Source organism: Babylonia areolata, chromosome 29 (genome assembly GCF_041734735.1).
Source record: "Babylonia areolata isolate BAREFJ2019XMU chromosome 29, ASM4173473v1, whole genome shotgun sequence".
NCBI lineage: Eukaryota > Metazoa > Mollusca > Gastropoda > Neogastropoda > Buccinidae > Babylonia > Babylonia areolata.
Genome location: NC_134904.1, coordinates 24,835,232 through 24,854,071, shown reverse-complemented (window position 1 = coordinate 24,854,071; position 18,840 = coordinate 24,835,232).

The window sequence follows — 18,840 nt, the reverse complement described above, 5'->3', positions numbered from 1 at the left end:
GGTCACAGTCTTGGAAGCGTCAATCAGAATGGCAGAGAGAAATGGAGAACAGCTGTGGGTGCCCGGACGCAGCCCTGCTTCATTCCATTACCAAGGGAACGGATCTGAGGACATTTCAGTATTTGTCCTGTACTTGCCTGCATTTCCATGTGGAATGAACGCAATCAGCTGGGTCTAGGCTCTTGGGCAGCCGGAACTTAAGGAGGATCTTCCACAGACCACGGCGATTCACCGTGTCAAATGCCTTAGGTCTACAAAGACATGTGGAGTCTTGTTCTGCTCACGCACTTCTTTCCATCTGGCGTACTGCAAACACCATGTCACACGTTCCCTGCCTGTGCGGAAGCGTACTGTGCTTCAGGGATGACTGTGTTGGAGTCATGGTCAACCCAGTCTGTCAGTATGATGCAGGCGAAATATCTTGCCGGCGCGATGCAGAGGACAGAGATTCACGGTGGTTATCACGGATGCTTTGTTCCTTCCATTTGTAAATGTGGGACACTTGAAGGCATCATTGAAATCCTGGGGGACTCCCTCTCTTTCGATAGACTGGAACAGGGCGGTCAGATTGTCTGTCAGAACCCTCGCCTCTGTACTTTGTAGATTTCAGCCTGGATTCCATCCGCTCCTTGGTGCTTTTTCGGGCGTTGTCGGCTTCAGGGCTTTCCAGACCTCGGTCTCTGTGGAAGGGGCAGCAGCGGAGTCATTGACTGGTAGCTGTGGGCGGGCTGCAATTACCTCGTCAGATACGGACGGGTCCCTGGTGAGGAGGGTGTTGAAGTGTCTTGCCCGCGGGCAAGGATGTCTTCGTTTGTCTGTCCGGAGGGTTGGTACTGAGTCCAAGGTTCGGACCTAGCAGTCATAATGTAACTCTATTCACATTTACCTTTTGGGGCAAACATTTCAGCTTTGAAATAGACATGCGTATTATCAAGGACACCAGGGCTTCTCAATTGCCTACGTAGTTAAAAAAATGGATTATCATTTGGGTATGTTGAAGGACAAATGTTCTTGGAACAGTAAGACCCCCCTAGTCCCATGTTGTCTGACAACTATCTCCTTCTCACATTGTATGGGTCTGTCTGTTCTGTATTCGCTCTCTTCTCTCTCTCTTTTCTCAATTTCTTCCCTCTTTTGGACCTATAGGTCACTAGTGATTTACAAGCTAATTTGGGAAAGGAGAGATGATGTGCAGCAGGGGACTCAGGAGGGACGACGAGGACCAGGAGGTTCAAAAAAACACTTTGCCTGAAATCCGAGTAACCCACCGAAAAAATGGAGTAAGGAAAGGGGTTTTCCCGGCGGCGGCAAAGAGGTTGGACCACACCAAAACACACGTCGGTTGCACGCTGGTCATTTCGTGCATGCCCACGATGCCTCCAGAACAAGCCCGACAACCAAAATTGGGCGGGTGGTGTCAACAACCCACTGAACGGAAAAAAACAGGATATAAAAAATAACACCCACACATTTTCGCACCATCCAAGGGGATTGGCTGGAAAGCTGGGGGACTGGTCCTGTTCCATTTGCAGAAATACGGTTTTCCGTATCATCTGAGTTTTCTTCCTTCTTAAAAAAAAGACAATCAAAAAAAAAAAAAAAAAACAAACAAATCTTTAACTAAAAAAAACAAATAACAAACATAAACCAAACAAAAAAAAACAAAAATCAAAGGAGATAAAAAAAAACAAAAACTAAACAAAAAAAACAAAAAAAAAACAATGGGCCCAACAAAAAGTGTTGTCCAATTGGCAAAAAAAATCTGTATGAAAAAAAATACCCCCTCTCTTATTACTTAACAATGATAGAAATATGTGCATTGGCAACAAAAGTCTTGGGACTAAAAGGCGTTTTGGGTTAAAGCTGCTGGTCAGGCAAATCTAGCTACTAACTTGGTGTAAGCGGCATATGAAGTAGTCCGAAACCCCAACAGGGATGCCTCTAAGAAAAAAAAAATAAAAACGAAAAAACTTTAGGAAAGTTTTCCATTACACATTTTTCTTCAGGCCCTGGGGGGAAACATTTCCAAATTAAAAGGTGCGCTGCCACGTGATGCAAGTTGAGGGAAATTAACCACTGTTAGTAAAGGAAAAAAATTTTTGGACATAAATTAGTGGGTAAGCAGGGCACCGGCGAAAAAACCGGCTAATGGTTTTTCGGAATTTATACAATTTGTTACAATTTGTATGCATTTCTAAAAAGGTTTAAAAAATCACAGATAAAAAGGCAATAAAAACAAAAAAAACAAACAACAAAACAACAAAAACGAAAAAAATAAAAACAGGATTGGGTCAAAATTTTCTGGGGTTCTTAGGGTTTTTTTTTTCTATGTAATTTTTAAGTTTTTCGTGTGGCCCCCAGGGTGTAGAAATGGGAGTAATTCGGGCCTCATGGGAACCCCCCCCCAACCCCCCCCACCCCCCCCAACATATTTGTGTACCTGTGATTAAAAAAAAAAAACAAAGAAAATCCAATCCAGAATAAAAAAAAAAACTAAAAAAAATTGTATATGAATAAAAGGCCACTGGAAAAAAATCGAATTTTTTTTTTCAAGCATGGACTCCAAAAAACCAAGACAAGGCATGGCAAAGTGGGGGAGTGGACGCCATTGCAATAACAGTATAAATTTCTGCCACCACTTTACCCCCCAATGAACAAAAAAAAAAAAAAAATCCCACAATAATTTTGTTCCCGCTGTAACTATTTAAAAACAAGGGGGAATTTAAGTAAAATTATTTAGAAATTTTTCGATTTATGACTAAAGGGCAAATAAAAAATTTCGTATTTTTCTCTCAGTACTAAAAAAAAAAAGACAAGGAATGGCTAATAAGGGAGTGGGGGGGGGGGGACGTTTCATGCAAATTAAAAGATTTTACAAGCCCAAACAAGAGGAGGCCGGACAGCGACAGTGAGTGTTCAACATATTTGCACGCCACATGAAAAAAAACTTGATGCATGGGAATTCTTAAAACTTCGGGCGTAGATTCCAGTATCAAAATTAAACGTTTATTAACTTGCAGGTCATGATGTTGTAATTGCCACACTAAATAACCTGGGAGGTAAATCAGGCCTGGGAATAACAGAGGGACTCAAATTATAGTGGTCCTATTTGGGCCTGGAAGTGGGGGCAAAGTTTCACTGTTAGGTCTGTATTTGCCAAAACCATGGCTCCAGCGTTTTCTTGACAGGATGGAGATTGTGTGTGAAATGGATGAGGGAGTGAGTGGGTGTGTGCGTTACGTGTGGTATGTTGCGTGTGTTGCGGGGCGCATGTTACAATATGTATGAGGCGCGTTTTTTTGTGTTTTGGTGGGATGCTCCGGTGGTGTACGTGTGCGTATGGGGCTTGTGTATTTGTGTGTGGCGTGCAATGTGTTTGCCCAACCGTGTTACACGTGCGGTAATTGAAACAAACGTTTTGTGTGTATATGTTGCTTGTTTATTGGTGAGTGATGGTAATAAGTGTAAATCGTGTGTGTGTTCGCGCTAACTCTTATTACACATCTGAAAAAAAAAATCAAAATCTTACTTGGGCTAGCGTCTGGGACTCAGGGAAAAAAATAATCCCTTCTCCATTCTTCTCGATTTTTGTCAAGCAGCCTTTGACCACGATAAGAACATTCAATCCTTCTTCCCGGTTTTCATTTGGGGGACAAGTTGGGGTATCACAAACGGCCATGTTCTCAACAGGTTTCAAACTCGTATTTCAATGATCGGATTCCAGTCTGTTTCTCATCGATAAATTACCAGGGTTTCAGTACCCCTGTTAAAAAAAATCAAAAAACAATTGGGGAGTCCCAAGGGCCAGTTCTATTCCCCCCACACTGTACCATAGGTTTTCCTCTCGACTGTAATATATTCCAAACCACCAACATTTGTTAGTCCATCATCATATGTGATGGGGGGGACACTCAACTTCAGAGGAGCTGTGGGGACCACTCAAACTTCAGAATGGGCAGTGATTACCCTGAAAAAAAAATTGTCCTCGGTCTTTGCAAGAAAAACATCTGAGTGCTTCTTCCTGGACATTGTCAAAAAAAAAATGGGATGGGAGATTCTAAAAATTAAAAAAGTTACAATTGAAAAAAAAAAAAACGGCCAGAACAAAAACCGAAGCAATGATCAATAGGAACTAACAAATAAAAACTTCTCTTTGGCCTTTGGGGTTCTAAATATCTTTAAAAAAGGGCCCACTCTGAAAAACTACTTTTCTTTCTTTGGTCCCGGAAAAATTATTTTTTCATAAAATTGGAATTTACGTACTAAGATGGCTGTCCGGAAGTTTGGTCCTGGCCTGGACTGATTTTTTTCGTATGGCCTGAACACCTTTTTTTATTTTCCCTGAACTTCTTTTGTTAAGGCTGTTGTAAATTCGGTTCTTCGTGGTGCAGTGGCCTTTTGAAAGGGGGCCTGTCTTGAATCCTCGTGGAGCTGTTTGGGTTTCATGGACTCGAGGGGTTCGGGCAGGAAAAAAAAACTTTTCGGGGAGACACCACCCCCACCCCTGGATCATAGAAAACGATGGGCGTTTTTTTAAGGTTTTAATTTCACACCGGCTGGTGTAGGCAAGCTTCTGTCATCACTTCTTGGGCATGGTTTTGAGGCATCTCCGTATTTTGCCAGCTGCAGGGTTATTTCCCACGAAGCTGTTTAGAGAGGGAGCGCTTAAGTGCAAACGTGACGTAAACAGAGGGGGGGGGGGGGACTTTTTTTACCGTTCTTCCATTGGTGTTCTTCCCAGTGTTCCAGGGTCCTCCAGCCCGGCTTGGATGGAATGGACCATTTTCGTCTCTCTAAAATTGTTTTCCGGTCTTGCGTTGCATGGAAAGCTTAGTGTTGCCTGTTGGGGGTGCTCACCCACACATTATCTCTGAGTCCCTTCCAGGAGGGGACAGGTCTGCGGCAAGAAGTATAAAACAAGGATGGGCAGGTGATTGGGCCAGCCTTAATCTTCCTGTAAAAAACAGGTGGGACTAGTCGTAAATTCATGGATCACCAACCTGGCCAAAAAACCCACCCCATGTTTGATTCCTGAAGGGAGTTAGGAAGCTGGAGAGGGGCTTGGACTTTAGAAGCTTTTTCAAAATTGTTTGTCCAGTGGGTCAAAAAAGAATGTTCGTGGGTGGAATTTCAACTTTATTTCTTTGACCCTGGAAAGGGAAAACAAATGGAAATTTTTTACTCTCTCACAGTTTCTCGGCGAATAAAGGGGACAGTTCGTATATCAGGGAGGTTTAAAGGATCGATGGTAATAGCATTGCATCTCAAAATCCGAATACAAATCGTCCACCCACTGGAGGATTGCTGATTGGTCTGGTCGGAATGGAAAACGGGCTTCAGGGGGGAATAAAAAGGACGGGAAGAAAAAAAAAAAATAACCGTGAATGGAGGGGATTAAATTCGTGTATTCTCCAAGGTTCAGCAAACGGAGTGCAAATCCGAAAAGGATGCAAGTAGTCTTTCCCAATAAATAAAATTTGTGTGTGTGGTGTGTGTTGTGTGTTGTGTGTGTGGTGTTGTGTTGTCATTTGTTTAATGGGAAGCGTAATAGATTTTTTTTTCCAATAATTCTCAGAATATCACAATTTTTTTTCCAGAGAAAAAAAAAAAAAAAAAAAAACAAAACACATTGGGAAAGGGCTTCGCTGGCTTGTCGGCTTGTTTTCAATGTAGTGATGGGGGCCTAAGGGTTCAAGTCGGTAGACTTATTGGACGGGGATCTCAAAGCAGTTGAAGTAAAAAAGGGTTTGAAAAATATCTATTAAAAAATAAAAAAAATAAAAAAAAAAAAAAAAAAATAAAAATTCATATCGAAACACAAAAGTAAAAAATCGTTGGTACACATTCCTCGGACAGAAAATGGCCAGGCATGGACTTTTGAGGGGGGAACCATCTTGGATAATTCATGTTTGTTCCGCATGATACTTTTCGTTGGCTTGATTCGCTTTTGAATATATTTAACTGTTTAAAGTGGCAGAAAAATTGAATTTTCAAAAAAAAACATAAAGGGTGTAGAGTTGTTTGTTATCTTTAAGTCTTTAGGTATCAACGAACAAAAAATTACAAAATGATTATGGATTTAAATTTGTGGAAAAATAAAATAAATAATACCCCACATTATCACTTATTCAATTGTTACTGTCATCAGCTCCCTCCCAGGATTTGGGAAAAAAAAACATTCATCCAAGTCAGGCAGCACGAGGTCCTTCCAAAAAAAGAATTCAATTGTTTTTTACATAAAAGAAAAAAAAGGATGGATCTGACGTTAAAAAAATGAAGAACTGAAGGAAAAAAACTGCTAGGTAAAAAGAAAAGGGGCAACCAGTTACAAGCAGTAAAAACCCCTGTTGCCATAGAGTGAAACTTCCACGTTCACTCGGGGATTGTTACACGGTTGGGTTTTTTTATGTGGGGGGGGCATTGAAGTTTTCATCCCGCCATGTAGGGCGCCATACTCCATTTTTCGGGGGGTAGGCGTTTTTACTTCGAAACGCTAAGGCTTCGGTATCAAATCCTGCATAAAAACTTCTCCTCATCTGCCTGTTATGGGATCGAAAGGAATTGTTATTGCGGGCCACGGGTTCTCTAGGGAACCTGGGAAATCCATTGAAAATCCCCACGTCCAGTGCCACCCCCCCCCCCCCCCCCCCACCCCCAGGGGACGGAGGCCGGTGTAAGCCACGTTGGGCTAAACAGCCTCGTTGCCTTTTACCTGAGCTTACGATTAAACTTCCTGTAGTGGGGGGCAACATAGGGAATTTTCCCACAGCAGCAGACGGGAAAAAAATCTCACTGCAGCACGAAAAAAAAGCATTTGCAGGGACTTATGTCGTGGATCCCAAGGGGGTCACTGGTTTCGTGAAGACTGTTTTTTTTTTTTCATGTTATTTTGTATTCCCATCTTTTGATTTATTAGGGGTCTTCACTGGGAAAGTAAGCTGTGGGCATAAATCAAATTTTCTTCTCTCTCTCTCTCTTCTTCTTCTCTTCCTATCTCTTTCTCTCTCTCTCTCTTCTCTTCTTTCCTAGGGACATGGGTTTTTTCTGTGAAAAACCATTTAGGGGGATGGGGCCTCACACTTTAAAAAATAATATTATCAAAGGTGATTAATTCATAATGATAGTGTGAGGGCATGGATGACTAAAAATAATCCGAAAAGCAAGAAGGGGACATATTCGTGGGTCTGCCTGGAAACTTGTTTCACAGACGGAAAAGGAATCCTGAAAAAACACGGTCAACCCACCCAGCGGCGGGGACGACGCACGGACAGGAATGTCCATGGTAATTTGGGGGGGGGACACCTCATTGGGGGACCACAAAAAAAAAAAACAATTCAAAAAAAATCTATTTTTGGCTGGCAGGTCAAAAAAAACGATTCAAAAAAGGGCAAAAAAAAAACAAAACTGGCCAAAAAAATTGAATGCAAAGGGACCAACGGGGGGTTGTTTATGGGCGTCTGTTGTGATCTGCTACTTTCTGTAAAAAAAAATCATTGTAAAAGCTTCAGAGATTTTGCATTTTCAGTTTTCACTTGGCAAGTTGTTTATTCCTAACTGTGGTACCAGTTTATGGTCAAACAAACAGTGTGGCATGAAGGGAGGGAAGGGGAACCTGGCTTGTTGAAAAATTGCATTGGGCATTTAAGACACTTTAAAGAACAACTGTTTTTCAGTCCACCTACAAAAAACTATCTTTATCATTTTCATCACTGCAATAAATCCTTTTAACTTTACTATTGATTGTTGAATGAAATAAAAAAACACATGAGATTAATTGTAAAATATATGTTAAAACATCTGGTATATGGGGGAACCAGTTTTAACGGCAATCTGGGAAACATTTCTTTACTTTTTTTTAAGAAAAGTAAAAGGGAAGGAAAAAAAGGTAAATTCAAAGTTCTGAACTGAAAAAGGACCGACGGGGGGGGACCACGGTCAATTTATGCAATTCAGTGTTCAGGCCAGGGGTTTTCCTATCTACGATTTTCGTTCTGTATGGAAGTGACTCAGTAGTGGGAAAAGATACGAACGAACAACCAACAAAACTGAAGAGCGAGAGGCCTTTGGGAACAATTTGGGAATATTTCAAAAACCAGCCAATGGTTCATTATCACTTCAAAGCTCCACGATTTCCCAGGTTTTGTTGTCTGGAAATGCAATTTCGAATATTCAAAATACTTTATTTTTTTTTTTCTTACCTTCCTTGAGAGTGCGACCACCCCAAAAAAACTGGGCCAGTGGATTTGTTCAAAAAAACTTGTTCTGTGGATAGGTTATTCGGAATTTCGGATTCAAATTTTGGGGGACTGACAACCTGGAAAGGCTGGAGTTGCCGGGGGGGGGGACAATTGGGTCAGGATTGAAAAAACAGAACGCTGTCCTTTCAGCATCCAGACTGCCCCAAGGGCCTGGTGGGCTTCACACAAACAATGTTTCAGTTAATTTTTTTTCACGTCAATATGGGCAAGAAAATATTTTCTTTATCTTAGGGAATTTATGGAAGTTGCAAGGAGGTAGGGGGTGGAAAAAAATTAGCTCAATTAAACAAATCAAGGAAAAAGAAAACTGAAAAAAACCAGCTTGCAACATTTTTCACAAATCGTTTTGGTAACTTAATCTGTGCTTAAGATTATTTACAACATGGATTTGGATACGTTAACCCTTCAAATGCTATTAGCAAGTTTTTCGTAAAATTGGTCGACAGCACACTGAATTTAACCAAATATGAACCCACAATTAGAATATCAAAAAATCCCTTATTTTCCCACCCCTTCAGGGATGATTCGAAGTGGAACCTTTCTGTAAATATGCATTATTTTGCCACACACAATTAGCTTGAAAAATGTGGGGGGTGTTTATGATTCCTTGTGGAACGGTCACACACCCGCATCACTCTGGAAAAGGCTTCCGTCACTTTGCGGCACCTTTTAAATAGTTCAGTTTTGAGGTCACAGAAATCCGTTTTTTACGAGCAACCCACCCAATTACTAAAATTGTGTGTCAAGGTAAAAAAAAAAAGAGAACAATCTTTCACCAAGGTATTTTTGTTTTCCCAATGGGGTCAGAAGCAGGCTGTGGGAAAAAAATAAAGCGTTTGTACTCCACCAGCTTTTGTTGTTAAAAAAAAACGTGAGTTAGGACGAAATCTCTTCAAAGGCTCATTTTCCGGAAAAATCGTCATTAAAAATAACACATATTGAAATGTTTTTATGTGATTTGATGGTATCAAACAGTAAGTACATCACACTTTCGTGTGTGACTTTCAGACAAGGGGACGGCCCAGGAAAAAAAAAACAGTGATGAAAAAAAACATTCTGTGATCCATCGGGGTGGAGGGGTTCCTTGTGTTTCAAACCAGTCAGGCGTTGTATTGCCCAGTCAGAGCGGTGTAAATGGATAATTCAGGGGGGGAACTGTTGGGGGACGATTTTGGACTGAAAGTGAATTGGTCCAGAAGGAGAAAAAAAAAAAAAGTGCATTTTCCAGGCCAGGGGATGAACTAAAAAACGGGCACTTGATCTTAACATTCAGGGCCTAGTGTTCAGGTTACTTTCCACAACAGCATGTTCATTAACAAAGCTTTGAGGGAACTTCTTGTCCGCGATTACCTCATTTATCGTTGTGCAAAACCGATTGGCCTTTTTATGTCTTCCTCTTATCACTCGAATGCAAAAACGGTTTTTCCGACTGTATTGATGGAGAGATTGAAAAACAAAACTGTGAACAGTGATTTGTCCTTATTTACTACCAAAATGTAGAGGGGATTCCCAATGGTCCGTGTGTGAAAGATTCATTTGTGTGGGGGACGGTTTGGGGTCAGTGGCCCAACAAGCGGGAATTGATGAAAACTGCTATGTGATATAGGGGGAATTGTCCTTGAGGGGATGGTCTGTGTCAAGGTTTTCTTTGTGGGGTGTAGTCACTTATTTTTCTCACTAGCTGTTTCACTTTTTCCCTTTCGCCAACCGTGGGATGCTCACCCGGGGGGGGTCAGGAATGGGTCCACTGGCATATTTTTTTTTGCAGATTATAAATAAAATCTCATTTATTTATGGGTCTGTTTTCTCGTTGCTCACTGGCATAAATATTTCAGGTGGTTGGGAAAGTTTCACCAAACCTACAGTCATCAGTTCTTGGGACAAAAAACAAAACCATCTGAGAATTCCCTGGGATCATTGATGTTTTTCAATAAGTCCTATATTTGAAGTATTTTATTTTCCTTAAGGAAAAAAAGAAAATTTCTATACTGGGAAGTGGGAACCAAATAAACTAAAAATACGGTTTGGAAAGGCAGATTCATTATTCACTGAAAAATATAAAAAAACGAGTGGACATGTCCAACCCACCAATCTTAAAGTTATAAACAGTATATGTCTGAATTATCGTAACCAATGTAAAAAAACTCTGTTCAATAATATCCTTTTCTGCCCTTTCAAAAATTATTTGGAGGCAAGAGGTTTTAAAAAAAAACTTACCTGAAATCTGATAGGATAGGGTTGGGGGACATAAAACAGAAAAAATTCCAATTGAGAGGGGGACTTTCCTTTTGATGTGTTTAAAGGGTTCAGCGTTTAAGGATATGTCATTCATCGGGATTTACAGGGTTTTTTGCTGTGAATGATGGTTTTACTTTGTGAAAAAGAGGGGCCACAATAAAAGTTTTGACATAGCCACCTCAAGTTGTTACTTCCCATCGTGGTTCGAAAAACATTAGGTTCAATTGAAATGCCCACAATAAATTTTTTTCATGTGGGAATTTGAGCGCATTTCTGCATTTGTTGGGGCAAGTTTCGTTTGGGCTTTTTTGCCCTACTTTGACCAACCAGGGAGATACTGTTTTGGAAATAACAAAGGTTACCTAATGACAAATGCCAACGGAAAACCTTGGCTTGATTGTGTTTGCATGGGATGGGGGTCATGTCTGGTATTATTTTGTGTTTGCTAATGGAAATTAAATTTTACATGGGACCAATTTTATCTGTCTGTAAAAAGTAACAGTGGACCAGAAGCATGATCCTGTTAAGGTTTGGGGAAATGGAAATTTCTTTTTCTTCTGTTCATTTTCCAGGGTATCGTTTTTTCATTATTCTTCATACTTTGAAATTCCACACCGTTCTTGATTTCCTCAAAAAAGGGCATGTTCTTCATTTATTTTGGAACCATTAATTAGTCAATTCATATATTTCCCTTATTTGGTCTCTGGGGAATATCATTTGTCCCTCTGGTTACCATTTTCTTCCTGGACTGTCCCACCCACTGGGGTGGCCTCTCTGGACAGTCAGGGGATTTCCTTGGGGTCGGTCTGGCCTTTATTTCAGCGTTAACAGGTCTAAAATCAAAAGGTTCAGGGATGTTTTTAGTTGTTTGATTGTGGGGCGATCAAATTTCATGTTAAAGGCATGATGATTTAAGCTGGGGAACAAAATTATTAATCTTTCAAATAACTTACCCCCAAAAAATATTAGGGAAAATTGGTTTTTGGGAAGAACCCTTGCAAAAAAGAGGTCAGTTTATTTCCTCAGCCCACTGATGCGGAAAAAGTGGGGCCCGCCCCATGACCGCTTCGGCTGGTTTTTATTAAGGCCTGGTTAGATAATGTCAAGGCTTAGATGGTGTTACTGTTATCAGAACAGTTTCTAATGGAAAAACCCTGGTTGTGTTTTCTGGCCCCCCTCCTTCAATGCTTTTGCCTAATCACTCTTTTAACATCAGGGGGGACCACAGTTGATCGCAGGCTAAAGGAAAAAATAAACAGGAAGAAAAAAAAATGTTGAAACGGTTTGCTTCCAACGATAATTTGCGCGTTGCCAAGAAAAAAATTTTCAAGGGCGCGTCGGAAAATTGAAATAAAATCAAATCGAAAACTCAAGCGAATTGTCAACAATATAGCATCAAAATTTAAATTGAATCAAATCGGATTTTCAATTAGTTCTTTTAATACATAAGGGAGGCACCAACATCATTCTATCAGTCAATGTCACCTTCATTTCCGAAATGTGATTGTAACGTTCAAACGATGATTAAATAACAAAAGGTAAAGGGACAAATGAAAAATGGGAACAGTCATAAAAAAGGTAAAATGCCTATGGAGACTGAGAGAAAAAAAACAACGGAAATTGTGTGCAAGGCAAAAAAAATAATAATTATTTTTCTATCCCAAAAATTCTTTGCCGTTGGTGGGATGGGGGCCCAGGAGGACTAATGGGTTTGGAGGAGGGGTCGTTTCAACGGGGATTTTGAGGGGTACCAAAATTCAAAGCGGCAAACCAACAAAATTAAAAAAACGCATCCACTTGTAAATAGATTAGATCCAAATGGATATATTTTTGTTGAATTAAAATAAAAAACATAAACGGAATAAAATTGTTAGGAAAAAAAGGAACAAAAAAAAAAAACACCGCCTTACGGAAAGTTTGTAGTTAAAATTTGGGAAAAATGGTTGAATTCTGTTGAAAAAAAAACAGGTATTGACACAAATGGTGCTAGACAATCGTATCACTGTTTGGTTCGGAAACCTTTCTAAAGGTAGTTACCACAGCTTTTTTAAAGTATGGGGGACAGTTAAGAAAAAAAAAATAAAAAATAAAAAAAAACTTATCCACATAAGGACTTGGTTTCCGTCTCTATGGTGAATTACAAGGAGGTTTTTCCATTGGAAAAGCCCATATCAAACTATTTCACAATGGAATGTTCTTGTGTTTTCCTTTTCCTATTGTTTAATACATCCCTCCATGGGCTGCTTTGGAGAGGGGAAGAAGTGGGAGGGGAATTGTTTTTTAAAATGTTTTCTGTCACCAACATTACTATTTGATTTGTAGGACCTTTTGTTAAGCGTATCGATCTTTTAAAAATTTGAAGTGTGTATTGTTTTGGGCTGCTTTGGGGATAGTTTGTTTGGACAAAAACATGACAAAAACATCGGGGGGGATGATCAGTTCTCTTGGGACAAAAATACACACACCACCCCACACACCCAACACAAACACCACACACCACACCCACACAACAAAAAAAACACACACACACACAACACACACAACACACACACAAAAAACGGGTGAAAAACAAAAACATGTTGAGAAGTAGAAACCAGGCCGCCTTTCACTCAGAAGGGTAGTACACAGCTCTCAAACTGGGGACTTGTCAAACAAAACTTATACAAAGCTGGATGAAAACCGTTCTACCAACATAGAGGATTACACGAAAAAGGGGGGACTCCACACCCCAGCTAAGCTAAAATCCCCAGAATGGCATTTTTATTGGTCTTTCTGTTATTACTATTCGCTTCATGGCTGTTTTGGAAGTCCGACGAGGAAATTGTGGACTTTTTCCCGCAATGAAGAGCACACTACAAAAGGCTATGAAAACTGGTGTTTTTGGAATCAACTCGCCACAGAGGACAAACAGGTTCATTTTGGCGATGGCAGAAATATCATGTTCCACAGGCGGCGGAGGGTTGGCAGTTATATCGGCCATATGTTGGCTTTTCTCCCCGTCAGAGAGATTTTCAGATGGCCAAACAAACTTGCATCTTTGAAGGTTTGCTATTTCACATTCTTTTCCTGTTATATAGTTTTTTTTTTGCAAGTTGTTTAAAAAATTTATATTATTTTTTTTTTAATTGAATAAAAACGGGAAATGTTGCCCTCCCCCCCCCCCCCCACTTGGAAAATTGATATTTGTATCCTTTCTTTGTCAACAATAAAACTGGGAAATTTTTTCTGTGTGAAATTACGAACAACTAGCTGTCCCCCAGGGATGAGTGCGTTCGGATACACTATTTTATCTATCTATCTAATCTTCCCATCTCTTACAATTAACATTTTGTCTTCTTGTTTTCATTCAGTTGCTCTACACCCTGGGCAAAGCTATGGGGAAAGTTAAAAAAACCTGGGTTTGTGATCTTTTTTTTCGCTTTGAATTGAGTTAACAGTACTTGGACAGTGATATAGGATGGTTTCTTTGTTCTCCACCTCTTTTCCATTTGCCCGCGGGACAATCAAAATCAGATGGGGAAACAGTGAAACGAGGGGACCTTTGGCATGAAGGCTGTCCTCCCTCACAGAGAATTTTTTTACGGGTGCATTCTGAATTGGTTTTTTTTTACAACTTGTTGCAAAGAATGTATGTGTTGTTTTTGTAAATAGGTTATTTCATGCCCTATCATATGACGGCGATTTGTTACATGGTAAAAAAAACGAATTAATGTTGCCCGATAACTCTATCTAATTAATCTAATTCTATCTAAAATATATCTGTCTGTCGTTGTCTGTTGTGTCTAATTCTGGTCTGTATTTTCTATCTTATATATCTATCTGTTATCATCGTATTCTTTTCTATATCTCTAATTATCTGTCTGGTCTATCCATTCTTTGGTCGCTCGCTCGATCTTAAAAAAATAAATAATATATTATTATATATACATTAATATAATATATATTTTTTTTTTTTTTTTTTTTTTTAATTTTAAAAATGCTTCTTCTAATATTTTTTTTACAAAGAAAGCGGTCCACAGTCCCTTGCCAATAAAACTTCTGGGGGAGTTTTCAAAAAGACAAAAAATGCTTCTTCACCAGCAGGTTAGCCAAAAAGCCATAGGAGAAAAACTTGTACAGTGAGAAAAAAAAACAAGCTGCCATTTTATAAACCAAATCTTTGGAACAGCAAAATGAATTTTTTCTTCAGCATTAATGGTGAAAACTATTTTAACTTCTTGAACCAGCAAAATGGGACTTTTTCTTCGAGTCGGGGACATTAGTGAAAGGACCTTTTAACACTTCATTGTCCCGCCAACTTAAAACCAGCTCTCGCTTCAACGCGGCAAAATCAGGTTTTTATAAGGTTAAACAGTATAAAACAAGACTGGTTTTCGAAAAGCTTCCTTTCCCTTTGTATGGAAATGGTCTGGAATGGCATAAACATATAACATCTCTCTCTTCTTCTCTCATCTCTCTCTCTTATCTATAATATTATATTATTATAATATATACAGGGGAGAAGGAGGAGAGAGGAAGGATGAGAGGAGAGAGGAGAGAGAGAGAGGAGAGAGGAGGGAGATGGTGTGCATCCATGAATAAAACATTCCGTGTAACTTCCACTCACCCACCCTCCCACTCGCGTATGAGCGCGGACATTTAATTCCTCACCATTAATAAACCCTTTCCCAGTTCAGTTCGGAATGCTCTGGAAAAAAGACGGATGATAAGCACCCCCACACGAAAAGTAAACCGCAAATAAATCCTCGGAGGAGGTGGAGCAACCAAAGGCCTGGCTTTTATTTAATTTTCTGCCACCTAGAGAAAAAAAGGGGGGGGGGGACTTTGTAGTGCTCACAGGCCACAGAAGGTTTACCAACCACCACCGCGACTCAGCCAAATAAGCATTCTTTTTTTCCTTTCATAAAAAACTGGGGGACGGAGGCCAACTGAAACGGGATGCAAAACAACGTCATTTCCAGATAAATGGATTGTTAATGGACGACTGCAGTATGGGTCGACCAACAGTGCAAAACAAAAAAAATGGACCCTAGACAAAAAAGGCGTTGTGTCCATTCTCATTACCTTCCACCAATGGCGCGGGAACACGGCGCCGGTGGTAGCATGTCAGGTAGTTTCCCCCACCCTCACCCCCTCCACACCCCCCACCCTCCAGGCGGAAGATTAAAAAAAACAGCTGAAAAAAGCGGGGTTTGTCATGGCGGCACTTCTCGCAAATCAAGGTGGGGGACTGTGGGAAATAAATAAAAAAAAACTGGGACCTCTTTGCAGGGTTAAAATAATTCTATATTTTGGGGTTTAAGTTGGTGAAAAGATGATTATTTGTTCCAGCTAAAAATTCAATCTGCTTACGGCTGAATAATTGATCGCCCCACAGAAAAAATTAAAAACTAAACCAAACCTGAAAAAAAAAAACTCTTTTGATTAGGACCCTGCTAAACGCTGAAAAATAAAAGCCAGGTAGCAAAAAGAAAAACCTTTTTGTGGACTGTCCAAGGAGAGGGGGGGGGAACCCCAGTGTGACCCAGGTCCCCAGGGGGAAAGGAAAAAAAATGGTCCAGAGGGAGAAAATGGATATTCCCAGGCAAGACCCAAAAATTAATAGGCCAAAATATTATAAAATGATATTGAATGTTCATTAAATTTGAGAAAAAAAAATAAAAAAAAAACAATGGTTTGAGTGAAATAAAAGAACGATAGTGAAAAAACCATCGTTGATGAGAAGGATTGAAAAAAAAAAAAACGGAATACCTGAGATGGACCACGATAGGAACAGAAAATCCATTCACCTTAACCGGTCCTGCTTTTTGGTCCATTGATTACTTTCAGGGAACTGAGATTTAATTGTTCCATGTTAAATATTTTGCATTTTGTCCAAACCCAAATTAATTACCTAACCATGAAATCCCATTGACATAATCCAGCCAAAAGGTTCGTCTTGGTGGGATCGGTCATTTAGGAAACTTGTTTCCATAAAAAAACAGTTTCTCTGGTAGTAATAAGTAGGGCAAAAAAAAGGCAAAAAAACGAAAAACTACCAAAAATCATTACAATGGCAAATGCGCTCAAACAATCCACTCATTGGAAAATATGTGCAATTTCTTTTCCAATGGAAAAACATATGTTTTTGGGGACACGAGGGGAAAGTTTTATAAAACCTTGGAGGTTTTGCTTTAACCACTTTATTGTGCCTTCTTTGTTCAGGGGAAAAAGTATTATCATCACACCAAAAAAACCTTAAATAAGTTTTTCAGTTTCTGTTTCAGTTGGCTTCAAAGGAGGGCCGAGTCACTGCGTTTTTTCGGGTCAAAACATATACGCTACAACCACATCTGCCAAGCAGATGCCTGACCAGCAGGCGGTAAACCCAACGCGCCTTAGTCAGGCCTTGGAAAAAATAACAGGAAAAAAAAAAAGGGGGGGGAAATTAAATAAATAGAAAGCCTTACATAAATAAATTAAAATTAAATGAATAATAAATTATTAATTTTAGAAAATATAGGTAGTAGTAATAATATTAGTAAAATTATTTAAATAAATTGTTTTTTTTAAATTTTATAAAAAAAAAATAATAAAATTAAAAAATATATAAAAAAAAAATAAATAAATAATAAAATAAAATCAAAATAAAAATTAAAAAAATATTAAAAAAAAACTTAAAATTAAAAAAAAATAAAGTAAAAAATTTAAAATAAATAAAAATAAGGGGGGACAAAAATGGTGATAAATAAATAAAGCGAAAATATATGTAATAAAATACATGAAAGGGGACACACATTTTCACAACTCCCACTCACACCCACACATTTGCACCACAAAAACAGGATAATCCACCAAAAACATGCAGTTTCAACAGAATGTAAAAGCCCGGTCAAAAAAAATACATATAAAACAAACGTACATTGGCTCCAACAAACACACAAACAACAAACCACCAAACCACCCCCCACACAACAGTACCTTGCACCTCCTCTTACCCCTTTCCTCCCACCACTCATTTTTCTAGGTCCTACCGCTCCTCTACCCCTCCTCCCCACACACTCATTTCTAGTCTACTTTCCGCAAGTTCGCACGGCAACCCACACCACCACCCACCTCACACACAACCACACACCCACCCCACACCAACATACAACCAAACCAAACACACACACATTTTTACCACACAACCACCACACCACACTTCACAGGGGGGGACAACAAAAACACACCAACTCACACGAGATGAAAACTATTGTACTAGGCACACCCCACCCAATACCGGCCCATTTTCTTCCCACCCCAAAACCCACGCACACACACAACCACCACACAGCACACACACACACACCTCCACCACATTATATATACGTTCCATTTATTTCCTGTTTGTCCCACCAGTGCAGGCAATGCATCTACTCCTCATAACCTCATCCTCTTAACCCCACCCTCCCCCCGCACTTCCCACCTACTCAACCACAAACCCCCCCACACCAACAACAACACACCAACCACAACACCTCACCATACACACCAAACCACCCACAAACACACACAACACCACACACACCGTAACCACCGATCTCTCCTGACCCACTTGTGTAAAATTAAGCCCAATCTATCGGCGCTATTCCACAAAAAAAAAACGGGCAAACTGCAAAAGCACAGGGAAACCCAACAGCATCCACACAATCATTATCAAACCCACAACGCAACAGAGGGGCGGCCCCCCCTGAACTGGGCCGGGGCAAAGAGGGATGGAAATTGTTTCTATGTATGCCAAAAAAAAAAAACGTGTGGCGGTCTGTGTGTTGCACCCTCAAAATCTATTGTTTTTGGAAAGGGGGGGCCAAACAGAGGAACCTATGGTTACGTTTATGAAAAGGCGGAAATATTTTGCGCATTGTATGGTTTGGGAAATGATGCGATATTTGTTTGATTTGCCAATCAAAGCAATTCGGGCTCTTTGCCCTCTTTCTCTATGTTAGATTGCGGCCGCTCCTCTCTCTGCTTTTTATTTTCTTTGAGGCCGATCGATGGTGTTGATGGCCCTTGTACCTGGTTCCTTTTTGGTTTTTCTTTTGATTTTTCTGAGGGATTTTCCCGTTATTCCTCTGTCTGTAGGCCCGTCTCTCGTTGGGTGTTGCGGTTACCAGCAACTGATAATTAAGATGGAGATGGGGGGGGGGGAATCTTATTTTCTTTACATAAAACGGGCGTGATAACCCTTTTAACAACTTAGTCCGATCGGGGTAACAAAAAATTCTTATCTTTGGGTAGTTTTTATGCCCTCTTCTAATCCTAATGTCCAGGTATGGGTTTTGTCAAAAACCTTCTTGCTAATAAATTATTTGAGGGAGGGGAA